This window comes from Protopterus annectens, chromosome 5.part0 (genome assembly GCF_019279795.1).
Source record: "Protopterus annectens isolate FY-2018-M chromosome 5.part0, PAN1.0, whole genome shotgun sequence".
NCBI lineage: Eukaryota > Metazoa > Chordata > Ceratodontiformes > Protopteridae > Protopterus > Protopterus annectens.
Genome location: NC_056735.1, coordinates 599,133,764 through 599,159,176, shown reverse-complemented (window position 1 = coordinate 599,159,176; position 25,413 = coordinate 599,133,764).

Sequence of the window (25,413 nt, the reverse complement as noted above, 5' to 3'; positions counted from 1 at the left end):
TAAGAAATTTCAGAATCCCTGTTTTCCCAAAAAAGAAAATTAAAATTTAAGCCCAAAAAATTTCCCAAGTCCTAAGGTTTTCCTTCTTAAAAAAAGGGAAAAAAAGGGTTTTTTAGCTTCCCCTGATTAAAGTAATAAGGTCTTCAGCCATTCTTATCATTTGTTTTTTAGGTACAGAGGCCTGACCATGCGGTCTGGGCTTTGGTTTTCTAGGCATGAATCAAGTTTTAGGCCTTGAAGAAGAAGATGGCGTCAGTTTAATATGCAAGTCAGAAGGCCTGAATACACCCTCAGAAGTCGGTGCCTGCACAGCGGCTCCAGACCCATCCAAGGTACAGACATCCGCAGGTGCCACAGTTGAAGCACCTCACGGCATACCAGACACCGAATGGGTCACAGCAGAGGCCTGCGAATCTGAAGTAGTGGGTATCAGGGGCTGCAAAAGTGCCTCACTGAGTACCAGCGAACTGACGTCTATCTTAGAAGCGTCATCGGCAGATTTGGAGCTAGGCGGCCTGTCTCTGTCTTTATCTTTGCGTTTTTTCGGAATGTCGGTAGTTGGGTAGCTCACTGAAGCCATATGTGGATAATTGAACCAAGTACCAATATATTAAGAAGGGTAAATATACCAACGACGAATAGTTTGTTGTTTAAATAAGGCACAAAACCGACAGTAAGGTATGTTGTGGTCAGGCCTAGGCAAGGAATACAGTACAAATGAAAATCTTTATGAGGTATTTGCTTTCCACAAGAAATACAACTACTGACTTTTACTGACATCAGTTTAGAACAAGAAAAAGTTTCTCCAACGGGGTACTTACCTTTAGTTGAAGACTTCGGTTCTGAAATTCGAAAACGAAAATTTCAGGAGTTGGCTGACTGGCACTTGCGAACTGCTTCTGCTTCGGGCACTGCACGGCAAGAAATACTAATGTAATGGCGTTGGCTGCATGCTTTATACCCCTGACTACCTGACGTCATGGAAGATAAGACAGCAACTGACGCAGGACCCAAGACTTTGATAATCAGACCGACTGAGGATTACTGCAAGCAGATAACCCAAATTTGATGACTGTAACAGTGAAACACGAAGAACATCACCAACTGCCTCCCCATTGGCCTTGGTATTTTAGTGCACTAAACATAACAGTTCACAACTTAGTTTATTTAAGGATTGTCATTATACTTTTTCTTTAAGGCTAAACGTAATTTTCTACTGAAATCATGCCAATGTTTTTCACATATAACAGAGGAATACAGGTAAGATACGAGCAGGTAGCAATCTGTGTAAAGGAGAACAGAGAATTAACCTTAACTTTAGAACTGGTAATAGCTGTGGGAACAATGAACATAGCTAGTACTCCTATCTGGACAGAGAGAGACTTCCTTTTTAGAAAGTGTACATTATTTTATATGCTTGATGAGAGTGAAAAAGGGATATTTTGAAAATGTATGTAGTTTGTTGTTTCTGGACTGTTTTTTATTAAAGCAAAAAAAAAAAACCTAGGAAAATGTAACATTTTCAAACAGAGAAAAAGGAAAGAATTACATAGAAGATCAGAATCCCAGTCATTACTGTGTAGATGTATGCTGCAAGAAGGAAACAAAAACATCAAACATTCAGCAGAATATCACAGACAAAGGACAACCGCAGCAACAGTACTGAATGTTGCTGTAGTAAGCAGTTAATGGGCTAAGAATAGGATTAAGTTAGCATGATTTGCATTGCACCTAAAACTGTCCTGTCTTCCTCGACCTGTGGGTTTCGGATCTGACCTCAGATCTGACTAGGACATTTACAAAAGCTTAGGCTCAGAAGCTCAAGCTCTTCCTCTACCCATAACGCCTCACTCCCACCCCCCCACCCCAGTTACCTCAGATTGAGTTTGCTGCTACCATGTTTACTAATAATATCATAAATGCAATATACATCAATAATGACAGTTACCGATACAGAAATAGATCTTAGAAAACAATGGAACAGGACCACTACGAAGAATAAAATTCTTTAATATCGTTCTGTAAATAACAAGCGCTTTCACGTGTTGTAATACATGCTTCCTCGGGTTTAACTAAAAACAATTCTGGCAGCAATATATATATAAGCCACATGTTCAAATCAATCAGTAAAAGAGCTGATTGCTGGGTGTAGTTAATTAAAAATTAAACAATCCATTAACAATGTATATCATTGCTATAGTTACAACCTTACCATAATAAATACATCATAAATACCTAACTTCAGCTAAAGCATACCTAAAACTATATATACAAAAAACTAATAACTGAAGGAATGTATGAAAATTGAACACAAAAACTTAAATTAAATAAATAAATAATGTAAACATTATATAAATGCAAAATCAAAAACATGCAAAACCTAGTCTATCTACGTGCAGCCAAAATTGATCTGATACTGACATATTGATTGAGGTCTGGTTCAATATGAGCTTTTAATCTAAAAATCCAATTCAACTCGACAGATTCAAGGTGGTTCAACCTGTCACCCCCTCGTCTGCTGGGTCTGACCATTTGTAAAACTCTAAATTCAAATTCATATTTAGAGTGAGCAATAACATTCTTAGCTAATGCATTAGTAGGAATTAATTTCCTTATGTCAAAAATATGACCATATATTCTATCTTTCAGCTTTCTCGAGGTCATACCCACATAAAAAGCTGTGCATTTCATGCGGGTGGCTAAATAAATCAAATTAGAACTATTGCATGAAGCATAAAACCTGGGTAGGAAAGAGTAGTCCATACTAGGGTGTTTGAAATCCTGTTTTTTGGTGATATATCTACACATATTGCATCTAGTACATGGATATGTACCATTATTTGAGTTCCTAATTTCTCTGCATAAACCTTCATCATATCTGTCTGTACAGAGTAACCTCTTCAAGTTTTTGCTATTTCTATAGGTAAACCTAGGTGTATGCCCTAATAAGTTAGATATACGCTGATAAACCATTAACACATTCCAATTTCTTTTAATAATGTCTGTAATATTTCTATTATCATTAGTGTACCTAATTGTAATGGCCAAATGATCGCGTTTGGATATAGACTTTCCTCGGTTTCTGTTGTAATACCAAACACTACTATTGTTACGAAGTTTGTTGTCATTATTATTATTACCTTCAGAAATATTATCCATGTTTCTTCTTATGCCATCAATAACTTTCTCTGTATAACCCCTTTCTGACAGGAGTTCATCTAGGAGCTTGAGTTGTATAGACCTTTCAGTCAAGTCTCTACAAATATTGTTGATTCTATGATATTGGATATTCATAATATTTGGAAATATAAAGCGAGGGTGCATACTGTCAAAGTGCAACAAGGCATTTCTCCAGCATGTCTTTCTATATAAAGAAGTAGACAATCTCCCTGTCCCATCTTTAAAAATGGTCATGTCTAAAAAATGCATCTCCTGTAAGGAAGTTTCCATGGTAAACTTCAGGAAAGTTGTAGTAGTTCCCAAATTAGAAACAAAGTCCTGTAGCAGACTCATATCTCCATCCCAAATTATTAGTATGTCATCCACAAAATGTCGGTATAGTAAAACATGCTGAAAAAATGTGGTATTGAACACATATTCTTCCTCCCAATGATACATAATCAGATTGGCATAAGAGTTTGCACATGGGGTGCCCATAGCGACACCCCATGCTTGCAGATATAACATGTCCTGAAACATAAATACATTACTGTTAAGGACTAAGTCCATCAAGGTGCAAATAAGGACTTGTTTATCATTGGTATATCTTTCCATAGCATGTAGCAATTCTCTTAAAGCCTCTATCCCATAATCATTAGGGATGGCAGTAAATACATTTTTTACATCCAAAGTAACTAGTATCAATGATGGGAAGGATCCATATTGTATTATTAGCTGATCTAAATCATTCAGTGGCTGACATGTGTCTATAAGGATGGTAGGTATGCTTCTAACTAAAGGACCTAAATTACTCTCCAAGTAACAGGATATTTTTTCAGTCAGCCAACCTTGTCCTACTACTATAGGTCATAGTGGCGGAGGCATAACCTTTATATGTATTTTGGGAAGACCTTTTATATATGGGATAACCGGGTGTTCTACATTGAAATAATCATACAACTCATAAGATATCTATCTGCACATAAGGAGGTCATACAGTTCATCATGAACTCTCTTAATAATTCTGTCCATCTCATCTTTCTTAATCTTAGTATAAGTATCTTTATCATTCAACAATTCTAACATCAGGAGTTGGTAGTGATGCGTATCTAATAATACCACCCCTCCCCCTTTGTCAGCTGGTTTTATCATTAGATCAGTGTTGTGTATAAGATAATTCAGCGAATGATTCTCCTGTATACTTAAATTAAAATATTGACATTTCTTAGTTCTACTTGAAAAATAGGTATATAAATCCCTTTCACATAGTTGTATAAAACATTCAACACTTGTAGGCATATTAAGAATAAAAGTACTTTTGCATCTGCAAACAAAGTCGCAATTATTATAATCTGTTACTTTATCATTAGAAAACATTAACTTCAAAGAAACCAATCTACCAAACATCCGTAAATCAGTTAATAACTCCGTGAGGTCACTACCTTGAGAAGGTATGAAGGAAAGGCCTCTGTTTAATAAAGTTATGTCTGATTCATTTAGCTCATAGCTTGATAAATTGAAAACTAGTCCATTTAATTCCTGCTTCTCCATCTCACCTCGACATTCTCTCCTGAGAACTTTCTTTTCTTTCGGCCCCGACTGGTGGAACGCGTCTGTGAGGCCCCCTGGACCTTCATCGGGAATGGTAAAAAATGATCTAGAGTACCATTAATTGTTTTTGGTCTCGCCCCGTTGTTATTCTGTATAGATGTATTCAATAGGGCTTGCTGATTAGGTGGTGGCGTAGCTGCAGCCTGATTGGTTGTACTTACACCACTCCTATTTGATGACATCACAACCAACCCAATATCACCATGGTTAGCGACATTCTCCAATCCCTCATTTCTTAAAGGGACAGAGTCATTATTGCTTTGCTCATTAATATTAGGCATGTTCAGATGATCTCGATCAGGACTACGAATATCATTTGTATGGCTATATCTTGGCCAAACAAAAACTTGGCCAGTAGTAAAATCTTTATAGTCTCTCTGTAGCTTTTTGTATTTAGTTTGTTGTAACCTGTCACTATAAGCCATAATTTGTGAATACATATTGTCCATTCTTCTGTCAAAACTCCCTTTATAAGAGTGCATGTCAGAATTCAAGGCTTCTACTTTCTTAAGCAGTTCAGTCTCAATTTATCAAGCTATGAGCCAAATGAATCGTTCGCTGAATAATCTTATACAAAACACTGACCTAATGATAAAACCAGCTGACAAAGGGGGAGGGGTGGTATTATTAGATACACATCACTACCAACTCCTGATGTTAGAATTGTTGAATGATAGAGATACTTATACTAAGATTAAGAAAGACGAGATGGACAGAATTATTAAGAGTTCATGATGAACTGTATGACCTCCTTATGTGCAGACAGATATCTTATGAGTTGTATGATTATTTCAATGTAGAACACCCGGTTATCTCATATATAAAAGGTCTTCCCAAAATACATATGGGGGTTATGCCTCCGCCACTATGACCTATAGTAGTAGGACAAGGTTGGCTCACTGAAAAAATATCCTGTTACTTGGAGAGTAATTTAGGTCCTTTAGTTAGAAGCATACCTACCATCCTTATAGATACATATCAGCTACTGAATGATTTAGATCAGCTAATAATACAATATGGATCCTTCCCATCATTGATACTAGTTACTTTGGATGTAAAAAATGTATTTACTGCCATCCCTAATGATTATGGGATGGAGGCTTTAAGAGAATTGCTACATGCTATGGAGAGATATACCAATGATAAACAAGTCCTTATTTGCACCTTGATGGACTTAGTCCTTAACAATAATGTATTTATGTTTCAGGACATGTTATATCTGCAAGCATGGGGTGACCCCATGTGCAAACTCTTATGCCAATCTGATTATGTATCATTGGGAGGAAGAATATGTGTTCAATACCACATTGTTTCAGAATGTTTTACTATACCGACATTTTGTGGATGACATACTAATAATCTGGGATGGAGATATGCGTCTGCTACAGGACTTTGTTTCTTATTTGGGAACTACTACAACTTTCCTGAAGTTTACCATGGAAACTTCCTTACAGGAGATACATTTTTTAGACATGACCATTTTTAAAGATGGGACAGGGAGATTGTCTACTTCTTTATATAGAAGACATGCTGCAGAAATGTCTTGTTGCACTTTGACGGTATGCACCCTTGCTTTATATTTCCAAATATTGTGGAAAGCCAATATCATAGAATCAACAATATTTGTAGAGACTTGACTGAAAGGTCTATACAACTCAAGCTCCTAGATGAACTCCTGTCAGAAAGGGGTTATACAGAGAAAGTTATTGATGGCATAAGAAGAAACATGGATAATATTTCTGAAGGTAATAATAATAATAATAATAACAAAAAAATAATCCTTGTTTTCCCGCCTTCCTCGACTAGTTTAGACCAGTTTACATGCATTGCTGTATTCTGGGCTGTGGTGTAGTTGCTGTGTTGTCCATTACCTTACTTGGATAGAAGGAAGTCTCTTTGCTCACCAGTGAGAATGGGGAGCCTTGAGCAGCCTACCTGTCCTTGGGGGAAGTGACCTCAGCACAAGAAGCTGTAGTAATTGGTTGTTTGGGACCATTCCTAGCTCTTTTGTAGTTCACTGCTTAAAATCCGCCTCTGGGCGTTTTTTTCTGGCTATACTGCTCAGACAAGCTCCACGTGGGTTTACAGAGTGGTCCTAGCAGCAAGGAACTCGAAAAAGCGACTACCTTCCGGATTTAAGTATCTTTGCTTTTTTTTCACTGGAAATAGCTTCTGTAGCTTACTTTGAACTAGCCTGAACTGTTTTTTTACTGATTACTGCATTTATTTTAAAATCTGCACTTAAGGTTACATTTAGTCGAATTTGATCAAAAGTTTGCTTGCTTGTTTGTTTAATTTAACTGTGGAGGCTGCCCACTAAAGTGTGCTAGCCTGTGTAACTAATTTATCACTGTCTCTGAATTTTCTGTGTGTTTCTACCAAAAAAACAAAAAAAACAAAAAAATAATCCTTGTTTTCCTGCCTTCCTCGACTAGTTTAGACCAGTATACAGGCATTGCTGTATTCTGGGCTGTGGTGTAGTTCCTGTGTTGTCCATTACCTTACTTGGATAGAAGGAAGTTTCTTTGCTCACCAGTGGGAGTGGGGAGCCTTGAGAAGCCTACCTGTCCTTGGGGGAAGTGACCTCAGCACAAGAAGCTGTAGTAATTGGTTGTTTGGGACCATTCCTAGCTCTTTTGTAGTTCACTGCTTAAAATCCACCTCTGGGCGTTTTTTTCTGGCTATACTGCTCAGACAAGCTCCACGTGGGTTTACAGAGTGGTCCTAGCAGCAAGGAACTCAAAAAAGCGACTACCTTCTGGATTTAAGTATCTTTGCTTTTTTTCACTGGAAATAGCTTCTGTAGCTTACTTTGAACTAGCCTGAACTGTTTTTTTTTACTGATTACTGCATTTATTTAAAATCTGCACTTAAAGTTACATTTAGTCGAATTTGATCGAAAGTTTGCTTGTTTGCTTGTTTAATTTAACTGTGGAGGCTGCCCACTAAAGTGTGCTAGCCTGTGTAACTAATTTATCACTGTCTCTGCATTTTCTGTGTGTTTCTACCAAAAAAACAAAAAAATAATCCTTGTTTTCCCGCCTTCCTCGACTAGTTTAGACCAGTATACAGGCATTGCTGTATTCTGGGCTGTGGTGTAGTTCCTGTGTTGTCCATTACCTTACTTGGATAGAAGGAAGTTTCTTTGCTCACCAGTGGGAGTGGGGAGCCTTGAGCAGCCTACCTGTCCTTGGGGGAAGTGACCTCAGCACAAAAAGCTGTAGTAATTGGTTGTTTGGGACCATTCCTAGCTCTTTTATAGTTCACTGCTTAAAATTCGCGTTTGCACGACTTTGCGCGGTCGGACGGTTAAACAAGGTTAAACTTTTTCTGGCTCCGCCAAGTCTGCTCTTCAATTTTTCCCTTAGAACTGTTCTACTTGCAATCTAAACAGCCTATACTCTATCTGAAAAGCTCAGCACTTGCTCCTAAAGAATATTTTATACAGGTAAAGCACTCAAACAAAAGAAAGTACTTCATTCACCTAAATTCTGTTGAGTACCCATTTCCCTATAGGTCCTTTCTGACTCAGTTACACAGCAATCTTTTTCACTATTTCCAGCATGTCGAAGGGGCAGTTGCTGGCGTCCTCTCCTGTTCAGCTGGTGAATCTGGGAATCTTGAGGCAATGTTACAATTGCCTCATGTACACAGACAACCCTCTCCTCCTCCCAAAAATACAAATATATGCGAGAGATGCAACTATATAGCCAAACTGGAGGCTGAGCTCTCTCAATTCACTACTGGCAAGACCAGTCAGGAGGAGAAGGTAACCACGCACACCACAAACCCAGTCTCACATAGAACTATCACAACTGCAAACCAAACACATAAACACACAAAAAAGTACAGTTTTGTACCTACCATAAATGTAGATGTCCGAACTGGATAGCATCTGCAGTCATAACAGCTGGGTTGTCCTGTCGTCAGGCAGCCCTTCAGTCGGCCGGATTCCAAAGTCCGGGTCCGGCTTCGGCTGATGTCGCACTTCACCCGACGTCATCAGTGTTGGTCTTCGGGTATAAAAGCATCAGCCGACGCCATTTTCCTCAGTGTTTCTTGCCCCAGATGCCAGAAGCCCTCTTGGAAGGCTAAAATGTTTTTTGGATAGAATGCCAATGTTTCCAAAAAGGTATAGGTAAACAAAAAATAAGCATGTATGTACATATATACAAACAAATACACCATAAAGACCCCCACCAGCTAGCTATTAGGGGTAAACACCCTAGGAGTACCACAGAGGGAAGGAGGGAGGTAATCTTGACTGCAGATGCTATCCAGTTCGACATCTACATTTATGGTAGGTACAAAACTGTACTATGTCCTTCATGGATGCATCTGCAGTCATAACAGCTGGGTAGAATACCATAGCCAACTAGGGAGGAGGATAAAGGAAGATTATGGTGTGTTTAGGATCCCTTGCAGTACAGCAGTGGCAAACCCTGCTCGGGATCTGGAATATAGAGGCAAATTATAATGCTTGGCAAATGTATGCACGGAGGTCCAAGTAGCCGCCTCAATAATGTCTTTGGTTGCCACTCCTCGTAAGAAGGCTGTGGTAGTGGCTGTTGCCCTTGTAGAATGAGGTCTTATGTTCTGTGGAATTGGTTTTCCATGGAAGGAGTAACAGAATCGAATGCAATTTCCTATCCATTTGGAGATTGTCTGTTTGGAAATAGCTCTTCCTTCCCTTCCTGGTGCATAGGCTACAAAAAGTTGGTCAGTCTTTCTGTTGCTTTTGGTTCTGTCCAAGTAGTAGCGTAGCTGTCTATGTACATCCAAGGTATGCAATATTCTTTCCCCTCTGTTTTGTGGGTTGGGAAAGAAGGTAGGGAGGTGTATTGCCTGGTTTAAGGACACCCTGGATACCACCTTAGGCATAAAGGTTGGATTAGTCCTCATGGACACTCTATCTTGGTGGAAGATTAGGAAGGGTTGCACTGCCATTAAGGCCTGTAGTTCTGAAACCCTCCTTGCTGAAGTAATTGCCAGTAGGAAAGCAGTTTTCCAAGACAGGTGTTGTAGGTCTGCTGTTGCTGCTGGTTCAAATGGTGATAGTGTCAACTTTTCTAGTACAAAGTTTAAGTCCCAAGCTGGCAATGGTGGTTTCCTTGGAGGTTTTACATTCTTGATTCCTCTGAGGAACTGTCTGAGCAAAGGGTGTGAAAAAACAGGTGGATCAAAGCTGTATTCTGCTGAAATAGCTGATGCATGTATCTTGATGGAGGAGTAGGATAGGCCTGAATAGAGAAGATCGGCCAGGTACTCCAGAATGTTAGGCATATCTATGTTTGACACATCTTTTCCTCTTTCAGAACTCCAAGTGACAAACCTTTTCCATTTTCCAGCGTAGTTCCTTCTTGTTGAAGGTCTGCGTGCTTCAAGAATAATGTCTTTAACTCTTTGGGAAAGTTCTTGATTAGCTGCTGCTATGTGATGTTCCATGCAGTCAGTTGTAACGTTTTCAGGTTTGGATGTATGGTGCTGTAGTTGTTCTGTGTTAGCATCAAAGGCATCAGGGGTATTGGCCACATATTGTTCCGAGACATGCTCCTCAGCAGTGGGTACCAGTGTTGTCTTGGCCAGTTTGGAGCTATCAGGATTATCCTTGGCTGTTCTTCCTTGATTTTTAGTAATACTTTGTGTATCAAGGGAAAAGGTGGGAATGCATATGCTGTTAGGCCTTTCCAGCTGAAGGAGAGAGAATCCACTTTCCATGCTAATGGGTGGAATGTCCTTGTGCAGAATTTTTGGAGCTGGTGATTGTGGGGTGATGCGAATAGATCTATCTGAGTCATTCCCCATTTCTTTGTGATGGTCTTGAAGATGTCCGGGTGCAGGTGCCATTCGTGGGCATCTGATGTGGTTCTGCTTAATATGTCTGCTAGAGTATTTTCTTTTCCTGGTACAAATATTGCCTGTAGCTGGATGTTGTAACTGAGTGCCAGGGTCCACAGTTCCATAGTCAGTCTGCATAGGGGGTATGAATGAGTGCCTCCCTGTTTGTTGATGTACCACATGACTGTGGTGTTGTCTGTCCTTATCATCAACTGGCCCTCTTTGAGAAATGGTCTGAACTTTTGGATTGCCAGTTTTACTGCCAGCATTTCTTTTAGGTTGATGTGCAGGTGAAGTTGGTCCTGAGTCCACAATCCTTGCACGCTTGTCCATCATGTGGGCCCCCATCCTAGGTCTGAAGCGCCTGTTGTGATGTTCTGGCTTGCTTGACCTCTGCGAAGGGAAGGCCTGGGTTTGACTGGCATGCCTGAGCCCACCATAGGAACTCCTGTTTTATGCATGGAATTAGTGGGATTTCTGTTTCTAGGCTGTGCCTGTGCTGGGACCATAAATTCCTTAGGTACCACTGTAGTTTTCTCATATGAAGTCTGGCAAATGGGACCAAAATTATGCATGATGCCATGAAGCCCAAGGCCTGCAGTACCTTTCTTGCTGTTAACTTGTTCAGTTTTGTTAGTGCCAAGAAGTAAAGAGGGAGTTCAGTATGTTTTGCTGTAGTTAGGAATGCCATTTGTCTTACTGTGTCCAATTCCGCTCCCAAGAATGTCCTTGTTTGGGATGGTATCAGCCTTGACTTTTGTAAATTGACTGTGTATCCCAGTGCTTGTAGCAAGTAAATGACCCTTTGTAAATCTGTTGTCAACTTGCTTTTGTTGTCCCCTTGTAGCAGGCAGTCGTCCAGGTATGGGTAAATTTGAATTCTGTAGTCTGCAATGGGCGATTACTGATGCCAGGCATTTTGTGAATACTCTGGGCAGTAGATAAGCTTCAAAAGGCAATGCTGAGAATTGATAGTGCTCTGATCCTGCAAGAAATCTGAGGTATCTTCTGCAGATTGGTCGAATAGGGACGTGCAGGTATGCCTCCTTGAGATCTAGAGTTACCAGCCAACACTCCTTGCCCAGCATGGGAAGAAGTTGCTGTAGGGTCAGCATTTTGAATTTTGGTACAATGATGTATGTATTTAAGGTGGACAGGTCGAGAATTGGTCTCCAAGTTTTTTCCTTTCTTGGAACTAGGAATAGTCTGGAGTAGAACCCCTTTCCTTGCTCTGCTGTTGGTACTTTTTCTACAGCTCTCATGTTTGCTAACTCCATTATCTGTTGTAGAGCTTCTGCTTTTTGATTTGGAGGTAGATTTGGCATTCCTCTTTTGACTGGTAACGTGTGGAAGTGGAATCGTAACCTTGATCTATGGTTTGTAAAATCCACTTGTGTTTTGTTATGTGGTGCCAGTTCTTTGAAAATAAGGTTAACTTTCCGCCTAGAGGAGCTGCTATTTGTTCCCTGGTAGGCGGATTTAGGATTAAGTCACTGTGGCTGTGCTGCTGTAGTGGCAGTGGTTGTGTCTGAGCCTCTGTTGTTACCTTGCCACTGTCGCCCCTCTGTAGGCACCACCTCTAGATTGGTTTCTGCCTCTGGAACGCCTATTCCTGCCCCTTTGAAATCTTGTGGAGTCAGGAAAGGACCAATTTTGGCAGGCCAGTTCCTGCTAAACCTTGGGGTTGAACCTGCAGGAAATCTTTAACCGCTTGAACTAATTTTGCTTTTTCTTCCATTTTCTTTATAACCTGCTGTGCAGGTGTACCAAACAAACTTGTCTTATCCATAGGAGCATCTAGCAACTTAGCTTTAACATGATCCGTAGAGGTTGCTCCTTTAGCCATGCATGTCTTCTTATCACTGTGCCAGTCATGGCTGATCTAAATGAAGCCTCCAGTGCATCATAGCCACATTTTAAGGAATGGTTACTAACCTGTTGTATGTTATTTACCATTTCTAATACATATTTCTTGTCAAGAGATTCATCAGTGGTTAGCTTTTTAGTTAACTGATCAAGCATAAACTCTTGGTATTGTATCATGTGAAATTGACAGTTTAAAGCTCTAGCTGAGAGAGTAGCTGAAGTGTAAACCTTTACCCCATCTGTCTAATGACCTTGCTTCCCTTTCAGAAGGAATAGGGTTTTAGCTATGGTCGCGGCTACTGCCTTGGGACCCTGGGATATAGATTCGGGTCTGCAAGAGGGGCCTTGTAAAGGTGGTGATGAGTATCTGGCACCCAGTAAAATCTGTCTGGTTTGGCAGGGGCTGGGCAATGAATCTGGAGCAGAGCAGACATCATTGAAAGCATCATCTACCACCGAGAGAACAGGAGGTATAGCTAAGGGCCTGTGCTGTGGAAGGCGAGAAAGGTTCTAAGTCTTTTCTGGAATCTGAAAAATCTTGTTGCTGCCATTGAAATGCTCTCATGGCATGTAAGGTTTCCCCAAAGGAGAATTCTTCTGGAGGAGAAGCAGCTGGAATAGATTCCTCAGCATCAGAATCTTCAAAATTGGAGAAAGGGGCCTCTGGCTGGTCAGTTATGTCTGATTCATCAGCCGAATCATCAGAGGACACTGGCTCAGGGGGCTCTGCCCTAGGTCTCTTCTCTGGGGGCTGAGAGGCCCTGTCTGGGTGAGATTGAGATCCTCTAATTAATGAAATTAAATCTTCTGCCAAAGTAAGCATTTGAGAACTAGAAGAGGGCCTGGTTGAGGGGGGTTTAACAGGCACTGGTTTAGAAGTCTTGGCTGCTTTAGCCCTGGCGAAGGCCTTAATGGACATGGCTGCTGGAGGCCTAGCAGCACCACGTGCTGGGGTAGAGACATCCAAGGAATGGTGTCTGATAAGTCATTGGCAGCCGTAGTGGATAAAACTTCTCAGGTTGGTTCCAGAGTTCTAGCAGGGCCTCAGCTGTAGATAGATTCAGCTGTACTTTGATCAGTTTTCTCGGTTTCGCCGAACCGAGACTCGCGGTTTGTTTAAGCATGGTTTCGGCCGAAACCGCGGACCGCGAGTGTCGGTCTTTATCTTTGCGTTTTTGGGCAGAAAGTGTAGTCGGGGGTTCGGACGACATAATGTACGCGAAATCAGAACCGAAAACTGTTCTGCAAACTCCGACCAACGCCTAAGCGTTCGTCGGTTGAAGGAAGCACAGGCCGAACAGGCTGCTACGTCGTGGGCTGGGCCTAAACAAGGCAGACAGTAAGAGTGGAAATCTTTATGAGGTATTTGTTTCCCACAGGTTAAACAATTATTAACTTTTTCTGACATCGGCTGAGGCAAGAAAGAGTCCCCAACGGGGTACTTAGCTTTAGAAGTCTTCAAAGTAGTATTCGTAGAAATAATCTCTGGATCCGACCGACCGGCACTTGCGAACAGCTTCTGCTTCGGACGCCACGCGGCAAGAAAGACTGAGGAAAATGGCGTCGGCTGATGCTTTTATACCCGAAGACCAACACTGATGACGTCGGGTGAAGTGCGACATCAGCCGAAGCCGGACCCGGACTTTGGAATCCGGCCGACTGAAGGGCTGCCTGACGACAGGACAACCCAGCTGTTATGACTGCAGATGCATCCATGAAGGACATCATACTCGGAGGAGCTGATTAAAAATCTACCAAAACAACAAAGGCCTCCAAAGCAGACACCCAAGCAACCACCACCTCAAGACATAAAACATGCAACACATAGTTCACAAAATCAGTGTGCTAAACAGTCACAGCCCTTAAGGCCAAACAACATGCCAGACACACTTGTAATAGGTGACTCCATAGTCAGACACACTGACGTCCCGCTCACCAGACTGAACAAGGAAAAGGTCACAGTAAGCTGCTTGTCGGGAGCTAGAATCTGCCACATAACACAAGCACTCAGGTCACTCCACAGCAAGTACAAATATGACTCAGTCATTGTACATGTCGGTGTGAACGACCTGAGATGTACCTCCTTGGACTACATGAAAAGAGACATAGAGGAGCTCTCTGATTATGTAGCCCAGGCCGGTATGACCCCGACCCTGAGCAGCATCTTACCCTCACCAAGAATGATGCCACAGTACAAAGACAAAATGATCAGTTTTAACAATTGGCTTAATTACTGGTGTCATTCTAAGGGTATCCAATGTCTGTCTGCTTGGGATGACATGCTTGACAAGCCACTCTGCTTCGCAAGGGATGGCTTGCACCTGTCACCCCTGGGCTTCCGGATATTGGCCAAGGCTTTTGCCACCCCCATAGTGCCTTTTTTAGGCAAGGCTCAAATGACAAACCTACCTCCCTAGAAAACACAAGTGGAAAAAAACTAAGGGTAATGCTGCTCAATGCCAGAAGTCTAAACCTCAAGATGCACACCCTCAAAGCCCTCCTCAGTATGGAGAACATCGATGTCTGTGCAGTAACTGAAACCTGGTTCAAGGCTCCTGAGAGTACCCCAGCACTATCAGGTTTTACCTCATATCATGCTTTCCGGCCCCAAAACTTGGACCGAACCACAAGAGGAGGGGGAGTATCCATTTTCATCAAAGATACCCACACCTCCAGGTTAGTGGCAATGCACGAAGCATCGGAGACCATCCAGGTGCAACTAACCATAGGCAAAACTGCCTTACAGTTTGTAGCATGCTACAGACCACCCTCTCAAACTCAGGAACCCCACAGAGCCTTCCTGAAGACACTGGAGAGTATGAATGTCTCTCCAAATACCATCATTTTGGGAGACTTCAACTACCCAAACATAGACTGGGAACATTACTCAAGCCCCAACACCCTAGCCCAAAGGTTCCTAGAATTCATAAACTCAAATGCAATGGAACAACTAGTCACCATTCCCACAAGAGGAGACAATATACTAGACCTGATCATCACAAACATGGGGACAAAATGCTCCACACCGGAAGTATATCCCTCTTTGGTAAGATCAGGACATAAATTAATCTCACTGGAAATCCACATCCCGCCCCCACCCCCTGCAAAAGACCACAGTGAAGAACTTCTCAAAAGCAAACTTCACACTTCTTAAGACTAAAGTGGTATCCTTCAAGGCCCCTGGGCCAGTGGAAACCACAACCCACACTGCTGAATCCTTTGCAAATGCCTTCTATGGGCACCTTCAAGAATGCATGGATCATGCAATCCCAAATAAAACCAAGAGCCATTCCCCCAAAGGCAGGCCAGAGTTGTGGTGGACCCCAGCCATAAACAAACTTTACAACAGGAGGAGGAAGCTACTACATGACAGAGCAAAATCCCTAAAAGGAAAGGCGTATCTGATCAGTACTAGCAAAAAACTACGATCACTCATAAAATCATCCAAGGCCAACTTTGAGAGAAAAATCGCAAAAGACACAAAAGACAATCACAAGGCCTTCTTTAGCTATGTTAGAAACCTGGGTGGAAACTCCCAGATATGCTCAGAGTTAGTCCAAAATGACACAAAATACACTGAACCCACTGACATTGCCAACATTCTGGCAGACAGGTTCAGTGCAAATTTCTCTTCCCCACTCCCCCCAAAAGGAGAAATAACTATCCCAGCAGAGTGTAGCCTCCCTAACATCTCAGATGCCCAGGTGACAGCCGCCCTCTCTAAAGCTAAAAACACAGCATCAATGGGACCGGATGGTGTCCCGGGCTGTGTGCTACATGAACTCCATGAGGAACTAAACCCACACATAAGGCTGCTGTTTAATCTTAGCCTTACTACAGGATACGTACCCAAAGAGTGGCGTACGGCAACAGTGGTCCCACTTCACAAAGGCGGTGCCTCTACGGACCCTGGAAATTACCGCCCCATAAGCTTGACGAGCCTGGTCTGCAAAGCTATGGAGAGGATCATTATGAAACTCATAAACAAAGACATTGGGGACCTACAGACATTGGATCCTACTCAATTTGGCTTTGTCAAGGGCAGATCCTGCCTTTTAAACTTGGTCAACTTTTTTGAAAAAGTCACTAAGGCCATTGATGAGGGTAAGGCAGTTCACACAGCCTACCTTGACCTTGCAAAAGCCTTTGACACAATACCCCACTCGGGCATCATAGACAAACTCACCAGCTTAAATGAAAACCCATATGTCACAAGATGGGTTGCAAACTGGCTCAAGGACAGAACCCACAGGGTCAGAGTTGCTGGAGCTATGTCAGACTCTAAGCCAGTCACAAGCGGTGTCCCACAGGGCTCAGTCCTAGGACCCCTCTTGTTCGGCATTTATTTTTCCGAAGTACAGGCAAACATAGGAGGATTGTGGCTGACAAAGTGCGCAGATGACTGCAAACTGGGTGCCATAATTGATACTCCAGCGGACACAAACATCCTTCAGAGAGGCCTCATAGAAACGGATAATTGGTGCCAGAGCCATGGCCTTAAGCCGAACGCCAAAAAATGTATAGTCATACCCTTTGGGAAAAACAAGGTACCGACAAATTACCACATAGGCAGTAATCCATTAAGTACGGAAGAGGTAATCAGGGACCCAGGTTGACAGTAACCTCTCATTTGACACTCACATTGCCAAAGTGGTTAGGAAGACCTTCTATATTGCCCACCTTATCATGAAGGGTTTCACATCTAGACCAAGAGAGGTAATTGTGCCCCTGTACTCTTTTCTTATCAGGCCAATGATTGAGTACAATGCCCCATTTGGGATGTATCTCACCCGACACCTGCAGCAGTTGGAAAGACCCCAAAAGTTCCTCACCAAGAGGATAAAGGGTCTTAAACATATGTCATATGCTGCCCGACTGAAAAAACTCCAGCTCTATTCAGTCGCATACCGACTACTCAGAGGTGATCTGTGCCTGACGTACAAGGCCATGTCCAATCCTGAATTAATGGACATGCTCCACCTCAGAAAATCCAAATCCATCAGAGCCACAAGAACACGTGACTTAAACCTCAACACAGAAATAAATAGGACGTGCTGGAGGGACAGATTCATAACCCAGAGGCTCCCTACACTCTGGAACAGAATCCCAGTCCATGTTAGGCAGAGCCCCTCACTGACTCTATTCAAGAGAAATCTCGACGAGTGGATGGGAGATCGTAGGTTTACCCCGGGGGTCATCTCTGTGTCACTACCAGACAGAGGCATAGTAAACTAAACCCTAAAAGGGCGTAGTATTCTCATCCTAAGGGGTGGTGTAAGCCACATACACTCTGGCTAGGTTTATAAATGCCTTAGGGCAGATAGCCTAGTACGAACCTATGAACCTAAGACACAAAAGACAATCACAAGGCCTTCTTTAGCTATGTTAGAAACGTGGGTGGAAACTCCCAGATATGCTCAGAGTTAGTCCAAAATGACACAAAATACACGGAACCCACTGACATTGCCAACATTCTGGCAGACAGGTTCAGTGCAAATTTCTCCAAAAAGGAGAAAAAACTATCCCAGCAGAGTGTAGCCTCCCTAACATCTCAGATGCCCAGGTGAGAGCCCTCTCTAAAGCTAAAAACACAGCATCAATGGGACCGGATGGTGTCCCGGGCTGTGTGCTACATGAACTCCAAGAGGAACTAAACCCACACATAAGGCTGCTGTTTAATCTTAGCCTTACTACAGGATCGTGCACTCAAAGAGTGGCGACGGCAACAGTGGTCCCACTTCACAAAGGCGGTGCTTCTAATGACCCTGGAAATTACCGCCCCATAAGCTTGACGAGCCTGGTCTGCAAAGCTATGGAGAGGATCATTATGGAACTCATAAACAAAGACATTGGGGACCTACAGACACTGGATCCTACCCAATTTGGCTTTGTCAAGGGCAGATCCTGCCTTTTGAATTTGGTCGACTTTTTTGAAACAGTCACTAAGGCCATTGATGAGGGTAAGGCAGTTCACACAGCCTACCTTGACCTTGCAAAAGCCTTTGACACAATACCCCACTCAGGCATCATAGACAAACTCACCAGCTTAAATGTAAATCCATATGTCACAAGATGGGTTGCAAACTGGCTCAAGGACAGGACCCACAGGGTCAGAGTTGCTGGAGCTATGTCCGACTCTAAGTCAGTCACAAGCAGTGTCCCACAGGGCTCAGTCCTGGGACCCCTCTTGTTCGCCATTTATTTTTCCGAGGTACAGGTAAACATAGGAGGATTGTGGCTGACAAAGTTCGCAGATGACTGCAAACTGGGTGCCATAATTGATACTCCAGCGGACACAAACATCCTTCAGAGAGGCCTCATAGAAACGGATAATTGGTGTCAGAGCCATGGCCTTAAGCTGAACGCCAAAAAATGTATAGTCATACCCTTTGGGAAAAACAAGGTACCCACAAATTACCACATAGGTGGTAATCTATTAAGTACGGAAGAGGTAATCAGGGACCTAGGGACCCAGGTTGACAGTAACCTCTCATTTGACACCCACATTGCCAAAGTGGTTAGGAAGACCTTCTATATTGCCCACCTTATCATGAAGTAAGAAGTACAAAAGCACACAACAAATGAACCAACACGCTGTCCAAGGTGGAAACTCAATTCTGCACGCTCCTTATATATCGTGAAAAAATCCGCTGGAACCCAAATATAAACTTGGAAACAGTTTATTCACAAAAACACAACACGTAGCAAACAACCAGGGTTAAGCGCTTTCATCTAACAATTAGACTTCCTCAGAACCCTGAATACAAAGACCAAGTCATTTAAATACCGTAATTAGTGATTTAGAAAAAAGTTTTAAAAAGACATACAAATGTTAAAACTTGACCAAGAATGAACATTAGTACAAAAATAAAATGTATATACAAAAAGGAAATAAAATGTGTATATATGTATATATATGTAAAATATGTAAAATATATAAAAATATGTAGGAAAGGTCTAGTTATATAAACTTGTATAAATGTCTAATAATACAGAAAGGGCTTAATACTGATAAAGTCATTGACTCGGGTAACAGGTGGCGTTAGTCCTAAACTGCCAACAAGCCTCTTTCTGGCCAATTCCACCTTCCAATTCCCCACGTGAGAAATGTCTACCCTATCGATGATAAAAACTTAAAACAATGGGTGGTGTCATGTAAGGAAACGTGGTGGGCTAAAGCATTTTAAGATCACCCTTCTTGATTTTATATAAGTGTTATGAATGCGTTTGAAGACCCTCTCGGTCTTACCGATGTAAAACGCTGGACATTCGAACACAAAGCCAAATAAACTACCTTAGAAGTCTGACAATTCCACCCATACTCTTAACTAATGTTTTATTAAAATTATCCAATCTAACCCCATTACTTTCAAGGATAGAAGAACACTGACCACAATGCCCACATTTCTTTGTAATACCTTTACTAAATCTTGATGTCTTTTTAAACTCAAGTAAACTCTTAATGTTGGGACCTGTTCTGTACACATAACTCGGTTGATTACCTAACAAATCTATACAATCGTTGTCAGATTGTAAGATTTTCCAACAATCAAAAATAATATTTTTAATAATTTGTACATGTGGTGAAAAAGTCAAAACACAAACTTTGGAAGTTTGTGTTGAAGGGGAAGAACAATTCTTTCTAAGCAGATCCCCTTTCCCAAAATAGGGAAAAATTTTTTACCCCATTCTTGGGTGACGTAACTAATAACTTCACCCAACATATAGTCCGGATACCCCCTGTCCAAGAACATAGATCGAATAAGTTCCATTTCCTTAATCATACCAGATTTGGTGGAGGACATACGTGCGGCCCTGACACATTGCCCTTTAAAAATGTTCCTAAAGGTGTACCTGGGATGTTGAAACCTGATGTGTAAACCGTAAGAACTTCGTAGACTGATTAATGTAGTCCATAAAATCAGAAATCTCAGTGACTGACCCTTTCCATAAAATAAATAAATCGTCCAGGTATCTGTTGTAAAAAATGATCTTTGAAAAATAAGGGGAGGGGAACAAAAAACATTTCTCCCACTCATACATGACAAGGTTGGCAAAGATGGGTGCGCATGAGGCCCCCATCGCTACCCCTTGGACTTGTCTTACAGACTACATTAATCAGTCTACGAAGTTCTTACGGTTTACACATCAGGTTTCAACTTCAGGGATTGCTTACTTGGACACTTTTATTAGTCATACAGAGTACGGTTTTGAATCCAGAATATACCGTAAGGAAACTTTTTCGAATAACTATCTTCATTTTTCAAGTGACCATCCCAGGTACACCTTTAGGAACATTTTTAAAGGGCAATGTGTCAGGGCCGCACGTATGTCCTCCACCAAATCTGGTATGATTAAGGAAATGGAACTTATTCGATCTATGTTCTTGGACAGGGGGTATCCGGACTATATGTTGGGTGAAGTTATTACGTCACCCAAGAATGGGGTAAAAATTTTCCCTATTTTGGGAAAGGGGATTCGCTTAGAAAGAATTGTTCTTCCTTCAACACAAACTTCCAAAGTTTGTGTTTTGACTTTTCACCACATGTACAAATTATTAAAATATTATTTTTGATTGAAAATCTTACAATCTGACAACATTGTATAGATTTGTTAGGTAATCAACCGAGTTTTGTGTACAGAACAGGTCCCAACATTAAGAGTTTACTTGAGTTTAAAAAGACATCAAGATTTAGTAAAGGTATTACAAAGAAATGTGGGCATTGTGGTCAGTGTTCTTCTATCCTTGAAAGTAATGGGTTAGATTGGATAATTTTAATAAAACATTAGTTAAGAGTATGGGTGGGAATTGTCAGACTTCTAAGGTAGTTTATTTGGCTTTGTGTTCGGAATGTCCAGCGTTTTACATCGGTAAGACCGAGAGGGTCTTCAGAAAACGATTTGAACACTTATATAAAATCAAGGGTGATCTTAAAATGCTTTAGCCCACCACGCTTCCTTACATGACACCACCCATTGTTTTAAGTTTTTATCATCGATAGGGTAGACATTTCTCCAATGGGGAATTGGAAGGTGGAATTGGCCAGAAAAGAGGCTTGTTGGCAGTTTAGACTAACGCCACCTGTTACCCGGGAGTCAATGACTTTATCAGTATTAAGCCCTTTCTGTATTATTAGACATTTATACAAGTTTATATAACTAGACCTTTCCTACATATTTTTATATATTTTTACATATTTTACATATATACATATATACACATTTTTATTTCCTTTTTGTATATACATTTTATTTTTGTACTAATGTTCATTCTTGGTCAAGTTTTTAACATTTGTATGTCTTTTTAAAACTTTTGGCGCCTAAATCACTAATTACGGTATTTAAATGACTTGGTCTTTGTATTCAGGGTTCTGAGGAAGTCTAATTGTTAGATGAAAGCGCTTAACCCTGGTTGTTTGCTACGTGTTGTGTTTTTGTGAATAAACTGTTTCCAAGTTTATATTTGGGTTCCAGCGGATTTTTTCACGATATATAAGGAGCGTGCAGAATTGAGTTTCCACCTTGGACAGCGTGTTGGTTCACCTTATCATGAAGGGTTTCACATCTAGATCAAGAGAGGTCATTGTGCCCCTGTACTCTTCTCTTATCAGGCCAATGATTGAGTACAATGCCCCATTTGGGATGTATCTCACCCGATACCTGCAGCAGTTGGAAAGACCCCAAAAGTTCCTCACCAAAAGGATAAAGGGTCTTAAACATATGTCATATGCTGCCCGACTGAAAAAACTCCAGCTCTATTCAGTCGCATACCGCCTACTCAGAGGTGATCTGTGCCTGACGTACAAGGCCATGTCCAATCCGGAATTAATGGACATGCTCCACCTCAGAAAATCCAAATCCATCAGAGCCACGAGAACAAGAGACTTAAACCTCAACACAGAAATAAATAGGACGTGCTGGAGGGACAGATTCATAACCCAGAGGCTCCCTACACTCTGGAACAGAATCCCAGTCCATGTTAGGCAGAGCCCCTCACTGACTCTATTCAAGAGAAATCTTGACGAGTGGATGGGAGATCGTAGGTTTACCAAGGGGGTCATCTCTGTGTCACTACTAGACAGAGGCACAGTAAACTAAACCCTAAAAGGGCATAGTATTCTCATCCTAAGGGGTGGTGAAAGCCACACACACTCTGGCTAGGCTTATAAATGCCCTAGGGCAGATAGCCTAGTACGAACCTATGAACCTATGAACCTATGTGCATTAAAGTGGTACAACTAAAAAGTTACAGCACGCCCTCTAGTGGCAGGATGTTAGCAGATTAAACCTTTTGTTTTATAGCAGTCTCTCTCATTAGTCCAAATACTACTGCATTGGCGTAGTCTATCTACTAATCAGAGTGACGTATTTTTTATACCAGTCAGACTATTTAAAGCTCGCACAGTACTGCAAGTGCATTACATTTTGCTCTGAAGAAGTTCGATTGTTATTAATAAAGCGAACAAAAGCTCTCAGCAAATAACAGTTCTGGCTCAGCGTCTATTCACTGGATTTCTGTTTTTGTTTTTAACATTTCAGAAGTTTTCAGTAGTATATGTATGTATGTGTATATGTATATATATATATACACACACACACACATATATATATATATATATATATATATATACATACACACAAACACACATACACAGACGACACAAGAATCCTCCAAAAGGGCCTCATAGAAACAAACAACTGGTGCCAGATCCAGAGCCATGGCCTCAAGCTAAACGCCAAAAATTGTATAGTCATCCCCTTTGGCAAAAACAAAGTGCCCACAAATTACCACATAGGTGGTAATCCATTAAGTACAGAAGAAGTAATTAGGGACCTGGGGACCCAAGTTGATAGCAATCTCTCATTTGACAACCACGTGGCCAAAGTGGTTAGAAAAACATTTTATATAGCCCACCTAATCATGAAGGGATTCACATCTAGATCAGGGGAGGTCATTGTGCCTCTTTACTCATCCCTCATCAGGCCCATAATTGAGTACAATGCCCCTTTTGGGATGTACCTCCTCACCAAGAGGATCAAAGGGCTCAAACAGATGCCATATGCTGCCCGGTTAAAGAAACTCCAGCTCTACTCAGTGGCATACCGCCTGCTCAGAGGCGATCTGTGCCTGACGTATAAAACCATGTCCAACCCGGAATTAATGGACATGCTGCACCTCAGAAAATCCAAATCCCATCGAGCTACGCGCTCGAGAGACTTGAACCTCAGCAGTGAAATAAATAGGACATGCTGGAGGGACAGATTCATAACCGAGAGGCTCCCTTCACTCTGGAATAAAATCCAAGTCCAGGTTAGGCAGAGTCCCTCATTGACTCTCTTCAAGAGGAATCTTGATGAGTGGATGGGAGATCGTAGGTTTACCCCGGGTATCACTTCTGTGTCACTGTTAGACAGAGGCACAGTATACTAACCTCGAAAAAGGGCATAGCAAAATTAATTTAAAATGGGTGGCGAAAGCGAAACACACTCTGGCTAGGCTTATAAATGCTCAAGGGCAGATAGCCTAGTATGAACCTATGAACCTATAAAGACAACAAACTTTGTAACAATAGTAGTGTTTGGTATTACAACAGAAACCAAGGAAAGTCTATATCCAAACGCGATCATTTGGCCATTACAATTAGGTACACTAATGATAATAGAAATATTACAGACATTATTAAAAGAAATTGGAATGTGTTAATGGTTGATCAGCGTATATCTAACTTATTAGGGCATACACCTAGGTTTACCTATAGAAATAGCAAAAACTTGAAGAGGTTACCCTGTACAGACAGATATGATGAAGGTTTATGCAGAGAAATTAGGAACTCAAATAATGGTACATATCCATGTACTAGATGCAATATGTGTAGATATATCACCAAAAAACAGGATTTCAAACACCCTAGTATGGATTACTCTTTCCTACCCAGGTTTTATGCTTCATACAATAGTTCTAATTTGATTTATTTAGCCACCTGTATGAAATGCACAGCTTTTTATGTGGGTATGACCTCGGGATAGCTGAAAGATAGAATATATGGTCATATTTATGACAAACAGAAATTAATTCCTACTAATGCATTGGCTAAGCATGTTATTGCTCACTCTGAACATGAATTTGAATTTAGAGTTTTACAAATGGTCAGACCCAGCAGACGAGGGGGTGACAGGTTGAACCACCTTGAATCTGTCGAGTTGAACTGGATTTTTAGATTAAAGCTCATATTGGACCAGGCCTCAATCAATATGTCAGTATCAGATCAATTTTGGCTGCACGTAGATAGACTAGGTTTTGCATGTTTTTGATTTTGCATTTATATAATGTTTACATTATTTATTTATTTAATTTAAGTTTTTATGTTCAATTTTCATACATTCCTTCAGTTATTACTTTTTTGTATATATAGTTTTAGGTATGATTTAGCTGAAGTTAGGTATTTATGATGTATTTATTATGGTAAGGTTGTAACGATAGCAAAGATATATATTGTTAATGGATTGTTTCATTTTTAATTAACTACACCCAACAATCAGCTCTTTTACTGATTGATTTGAGCATGTAGCTTATATATATATTGCTGCCAGAATTGTTTTTAGTTAAACCTGAGGAAGCCTGTATTACAACACGTGAAAGCACTTGTTATTTACGGAACGATATTAAAGAATTTTATTCTTCGTGGTGGTCCTGTTTCATTGTTTTCTAAGATTTACCTTGGCTTCCTTGTGGAAACAGACCTTTGGCGGGTAGTACTTTCCCTGTTTTTTCGGATACAGAAATAGAGAAAGAACAGGAGGTCAACAAGGAACAGAGATTCCTAGAAACTATAGGGTCCTATAAACATATCTGTCAGTTTCACAAAAGGCCAGGCGAAAAGAGGGAGGGAAGGTCGAGGAAGAATGAAAAAGACAACACAGATGGACCACTATGGTAGC